Here is a 6,687-nt window from a genome sequence, read left to right on the forward strand (position 1 = left end):
TCGATGCTTGAGGCTTAGACCTTTATAATGATATATCGGTTGTCAAGAAAAAAATTGTGCCGTTTCATTTAATCTATTCGTAATACTTGACACGTGCAAACAAGGAGAGTTCAGTGCGCCCACGTCCTGGTGCAAGTTAAAAAGGTTTTAAACAACAGAATGGTGCAATTTAATATTAAAGTATATGGTTCTGTTATCTTGTTCCGGCAAATCATTCCACAGATGCGGAGCAGCAACAGAAAAGGCACGATCATCTTTTAATTTCAGTCTAGATCATGGCACAGTAAGCATCAACTTGTTCGAGGAATTTAAGGATTTAGAACATTTACAGTGGAGAAAGTCTGTAATGTATTGAGGAGCTTGGCCATTTAACCCCTTAAACACATATAAGAATACCTTGATCTTGACATGGTATTCATCTGGCAACCAGTGAAGTGAAGCAAGAACAGGTAAAATATGTTCCCTCTTTCGAGTACCAGTAAGAAGCCTGGCGGCAGCATTTGTACAGTTTGTAGGTGGGTTAAGGAAGATTTAAAATAATCCAGCCTGGATTAAATAAAGGTGTGAATCATTGTCTCCAAATCTTTTACTGTTGAAAATGCTTTTTATTTCGCAATAGATCTCAAATGATAAAAAAACTCCTCACCACTGAGTTAATTTGTTTTTCAAATTTAAGGCCGTTATCAAAAATCACACCCAGATTTTTGGTATGAGCATGAGAATTCTCACTTAAAGCCTGAGGTTCGGCTCGGTGTTCATCTTCAGTTCTCTTTTCTTTTCCTTCGTGAACCAGATATCACAAACTGCTTTGTTTTGAACTCTCTCTCACAACAGACACAGAAGAGAAGAAAATGCGGAATAAAGTCGTCGTTTTGCTATTTTTGGACCAAAATGTATTTTCGATGCTTCAAAAAATTCTAACTGACCCTCTGATGTCACATGGACTACTTTGATGATGTTTTTTTTCTTACCTTTCTGGACATGGACCGTATACCTTACATAGTTTCAATGGAGGGACTGAGAGCTCTCGGACTAAATCTAAAATATCTTAAACTGTGTTCCAAAGATAAAAGGAGGTCTTACGGGTTTGGAACAACATGAGGGTAAGTTATTAATGACATCATTTTGCTATTTGGGTGAACTATCCCTTTAACAGAGTGCTGGTAGCTCTCCATTCCTGACTGGAGGCTCAAATATCCTTGTTAAGCCAAGGTCGTGACCTTAACTTATAGGTTTCTTAGTTTTAAATGGAGCAACTACGTCCAAAACATTACCACACATAGTGTTAAAATAATTAAGTTGATCATCAGTAGACATCTCTGAAAATGAAGACAGAGTAAGGCAAACATCACTAAAAAATGCATCTTTGAAATGTTTAGATGTAGCAGAATTAACAGGCCGGATTGGACGATCACAAGACTTAACATTAACCTTTGAAGTATTGAGTTCAGCGTTAAACAATACTGGCTTATGATCTGATACACAGAATTCATCAATCTCTATATTACAGACAGAAAGACCTGCTGAAATCACCAAATCAAGAGTATGGCCTTGTTTATGAGTAGCTTCTGTGATGGACATAGTGAGGTTAAATGAGTCAATCATTTGAAGAAATTCGTTAACCAATGAGCACGATCAAGAGTTCTGAGGTTGCCGAAGTTTACCCCAGCCCGCCTGATTTTAAAAATGCTTGATCCGGTGACAGTCTGTACACCAAATCCAGAGAGGTACTGCTGTGGCCAGAGAGGTACTGTGCAATGCACGAAGCTCTTAACTCGGATGTATTAAAGTAATCCATTGTTAGAGACGTAGGCAAGAGAAGTAGCAGAGAGAGATTCCAATGGTTCACAACTGCGACATGCTTTCCTTAATCACACCATAGTGCCACCACCCTTCCAGCATCTTCTTGCCTGTCTTTTTTCTGTGGAAAGATCAGCCTGGGACTCGACAAATGTCGGATGGAAGCCAGGCTGAGAACGGAAGATTACATTACATTACATTTAGCTGATGGTTTTACAATTGCTATATATATGTCAGAGGTCGCACATCTGTGGAGCAACTAGGGGTGTCTTGCTCAGGAACACATTGGTGTCTCACAGTGGATTCGAACCCGGGTCTCTCACACCAGAGGCATAAGTCTTATCCACTGCGCCGACACCACCCCATATTTATCATATATAATTAAAGATGTAGCCTTATGTGCTGACAGGTTATGACAGGCTAAACACAGTTATGAACAGAAACAGCAGGACACACTGCACACACATAGAGCGCCGATGAACACACTGGCGACATCTTTAGCAAACCGTGTTTTTAGCTTGTCCTGAATCACTAGGGTACACCTATAATAAGTGTTTATATTCTGACTACTTTAGATTCCTTCGGGTAGGTACTGCGGCGAAGTAATCCAGTACCTTTGTGATTCTTCATAGACATAAACAGAGAGAAGTAGCTCTGGCTACAATGTCCTTCCGCAAGACGCAAGCAGTTCTGTCTGTTTATTAACTTGTGCAGTTGCCGAGGGCAACCCTGTCAACCCTGTTCTGAACGCAAATGCTGGAGATATACTTCTAATTACAGGAGTGCCTTTACTGATGCGATGTGCATGAAAATCGCATTCGATTTTTTGCACAGCCCTTTTACCAAAGTTGTTTCTGTTCCTAAGTGTGTTCCCCAAAGTGTCCCTTAGGAAGCTTCTTAACATACTGCCTCTTACGTTCGACATTACAAAGGTGCTGTCCCAAGTGAAGGTGCTGAATTAGTTGGCATCGATTGCTCAGGAATCGATTTCCCACTTCACACGAAGGTGCATTACAGCATTAAGAAAGACAACACGTTCTATGCAAATTAAACATTCCTCAAATTATTTCAATAACATTTATTTTAACATAGTTTAAGTTATCAGTAAAATATAGACTATAAATTAAATTATCAAATTGTCAATAATATTTTCGCAGGATATGTTGTGACAGATGGACAAACCGGGTATCCCTCGTTAATCATCCACCCTCCTTATCCCGTTGTGCCACTTGTGCCACTTCTTGACATGGGTTTAACGACTTATTTAACTAAAATTATGTAATACACTTTTATATAAATGGTAATGTAATAGAATTGTTTGGCAAGCAGCTACAGTTACATCGGCTCCGCGGCCGATTCAATACAAGGACATGTTGAATCGCTGCTATAGTTGGTCGCTTACTGGACACCACCATGCTTACCCATTTATAGATCTTAGCCATCAAGAGCCAAATTGTTTGCTAGATTTTAATTATCAAAAGTGATTGCCAAAGTAAATGCTTTAATGCCATTACGAAATAGCCTAGGCTAATTACCACCATATTAGTTCTGACTTACTGAAGATATACTTAGCGTATGAACGTGACGGGAATCGTGCCATAACGTTAAGAGAGAGGTTAAGGAATAGGTTAAGAACTACTCAGCAATAAGAACGTTTTGGGGAACCGGGCCCAAATCATTTGATACCAAGTAAGAAACCTTTAGAAGATATTAAACCAGAGATACATTCATATGCCTAAATATTAGCATTTAGAGCTTAACTAATGCAAATAAACAGTGGTAACTAGACTAATGTAATAGGGAAACATACTGACAACACATGCATATTCCAGATCTTCTTCAGTATAGTAGCAAGGAGTCTGACCAACTTCCTCTTAGCTGACAACTACATAGACACATCTGTGCAAAAGGGAGGAATTGCTGGTGTCCCAGGCTGCTTAGAACACACTGGAGTGGTGACTCAGCTCATCTGGGAAGCTCGGGAACATAAGGGAGACCTTACGGTACTGTGGTTAGACCTGGCCAATGCATATGGCTCTATCCCCCACAAGCTGGTCCAGACCACCATGACCAAGCACCATGTGCCACATCACATTGCAGATCTGATCTTTGACTATTACAACCATTTCAGGATGAAAGTTTCTGCAGGAGGTGTGACATCAGATTGGCACAAACTGGAGGTGGGAATAATCACAGGCTGCACCACCTCAGTGATCCTATTTGCGGTGGTGATGAATATGATTGTCAAATCGGCAGAGCCTGAGTGTCGAGGGCCCCAAAGCAGAGGAGGGGTCCGCCAACCGTCAATTAGAGCATTAGAGCATAGAGACAGTCACCACAAAGTCAGTGCCAGGAGGAAGGCGGATACTCCAAGGACTGGAAAAGCTCAGCCGGTGGGCTCGGATGGAGTTCAAACTAACCAAGTCCCGTTCGCTAGTGCTGAAGAAGGGCAAGGTCACGGAGAAGTTCCATTTGAGTAATAAAAAGGGGCAAAGATACCTCACTGTAAGAACAGCCAGTGAAAAGCTTGGGCAAGGTTTTTGACAGCAGCCTCAGAGACTATGCATCAGTCCAGTCATCCTGCCAGGACTGGGCAGCTGGTTAAGAGCAATAGACCGTTCTGGCTTCCCCGGCAAGTTTAAAGCATGGATTTACCAACATGGTGTCCTGCCAAGAATACTCTGGCCGCTACTTGTGTATGAGGTTCCCCTTTCTGCGGTGGAGACCTTGGAAAGAAAGGTCAGCAGCTGTCTCAGGTGATGGTTAGGGTTGCCCAGGAGCCTCAGCAACATTGCCCTCTTTGGAAACACCACAATGCTCCGGTTGTCTCTGAAATCCCTGGAAGAGGAGTTTAAAGTGACTCGGGCACACGAGGTGGTGATGTATAGAGACTCCAACGACCCAAAGGTGGCCCAGGCAGGAGGACAGGGAGAAAGTGGAGTGCCCAAGCCGCTGTGCTGGATGCACAGGCACGTCTGAGGCACAAAGAGCTTGTGGGAGTGGTGGCCCGAGGCAGAGCAGGCTTGGGTATGTTCCCAACACCTCCTCGACATAAAGAATTGAAGGGGATGGAGAAACGCAGCCGAATACAGGATGAGGTCAGAGCTGCTGTGGAGGAAGGAAGGATGAGTAGAGCACCTGGAATGGGGCAACAGGGGGCCTGGACAAGGTGGGAGCAGGTCATGGACCGCAAGGACACCTGGACAGAGCTCTGGCAAAGCGAGCCACACCGCATAACCTTCCTGATTCGGGCAGTGTACGACGTTCTGCCTAGCCCAGCAAACCTCTGTACGTGGGGAAAAGCAGACACACCAACTTGCCAATTGTGCCCAGCTCGGGGAACACTGGATCACATTCTGAGTTCCTGCCCAACAGCGCTCGGCCAGGGTCGGTACACTTGGCATCACAACCAGGTGCTTAAATCTATTGCAGACACCATCAGCAAAGAGATCAGCAAAGGCGGCCGAGGGAGCAACACCAATTGCTCAATCGCAATTGTTAGGGCAGGAGAAAAGCCACAAGCAGGGAGGAAGGCACCAGCTGGAATCCTGGCATGAGCCAAGGACTGGAAACTCTCTGTGGATTTGGAGAAGCAGCTGAAATTCCCCCAGCACATTGTCAGCACAACTATGAGGCCAGATATCATTCTAGTCTAAGAGAGCACCAAGAGCATAATCATCATCATCATCAAACTGTGCAATGGGAGGACTGCTTGGGAGAAGCCCATGAAAGAAAGATGACCAAATATGAACATCTGGTCACAGACTGCCGAGCACAGGGCTGGAATGTGAGATGCATGCCTATCGAGGTTGGCTGCAGAAGATTTGTGGGGCGCTCCCTTCACAAAGCCTTTAATGCGCTGGGCATTACAGGAACAACAAGGAGCAGGGCCATTAAGAACACCACCGACGCAGCCGAGAAAGCCTCAAGATGGCTCTGGATCTGCAGAGGAGCACAATGGGGGCAAGCGAGTGCTACCTGAACACAAGTTGCGGTCTGATCAGCCGCGGCTGGGACGCCTTGGCGAGGGTGTCTGATGTTGAAAGACCCGAAACACCCGAGGACCTCAGGTAACATCACTGATGATGTGTTTAGGTGCATCTGAAGATGTGTTTCAAGAACAAAAATAAGCATGTTACCAAAAATAATGTAGCACGCCGTCTCCTGGAATATGCGCTTACTTTTAAGAACAAAGAGCATCACACAGTTTACAAAACAGAAAAACAGAGATGTTAACACAGTCTAGGATTATCTATGAACAGTCCATTTCAGTAAAGAAACCAACACCGCATTCCACAGTTCGGAATGATTCCCCATCGAACCATTAGTGCGTCATAAAACACAGTCATGGTGCCAAGATGGCAAAAGGAGATGTCACCCCCCTCCCCCCTTCCCTTTTTGTACCTGTCTAATCTCATTCCAGCGATGCCAGGACAGCAGGAAAAGATTTATCTTTGTTCCCCAAACTTAAGAAAAAATGGCCAAGAAACCCTGTGGTGACCCCAATGCATAAATCACCAGCCTTATCAGGAAAGGTTGAACCAGGGAACACATCCTTTCTGCAGCTGTAAATTCCAGCGTTTAAACTAAACTCTCAGGAGTTTGGACACATGCAAACACGTGGACATTACACCAATTACATGCAATGGTAACGAGATGCTGCAGTTCAAGCCGTTCGGCACCTTCATAGCATGTCTTTAGATCATGACATCTGAGCAAAATAGTGCACGGCACGCAGGTATACTATGTGTACGCATGCGTAGGATGGTGCCAAGCACTATTTGGCCAATAAAATTGGTGGGATGGTACAGGGCTTCAGACATTCATCACACCAAGGGGTGTTCCCATACGGTGATGTCACCGCAACATCTCGTTCCCTATTAAAGC

General features: G+C 44.2%; 1 pseudogene; it reads left to right on the forward strand.

Annotated features, from left to right (window-relative positions):
* The first annotated feature begins 275 nt into the window (after nucleotides 1-275).
* Nucleotides 276-6,170, forward strand: LOC113038096 (uncharacterized; annotated as a pseudogene).
* The last annotated feature ends 517 nt before the right edge of the window (nucleotides 6,171-6,687 follow it).

This window comes from Carassius auratus, chromosome 21 (assembly GCF_003368295.1).
Source record: "Carassius auratus strain Wakin chromosome 21, ASM336829v1, whole genome shotgun sequence".
Classification (NCBI taxonomy): Eukaryota; Metazoa; Chordata; class Actinopteri; order Cypriniformes; family Cyprinidae; genus Carassius; species Carassius auratus.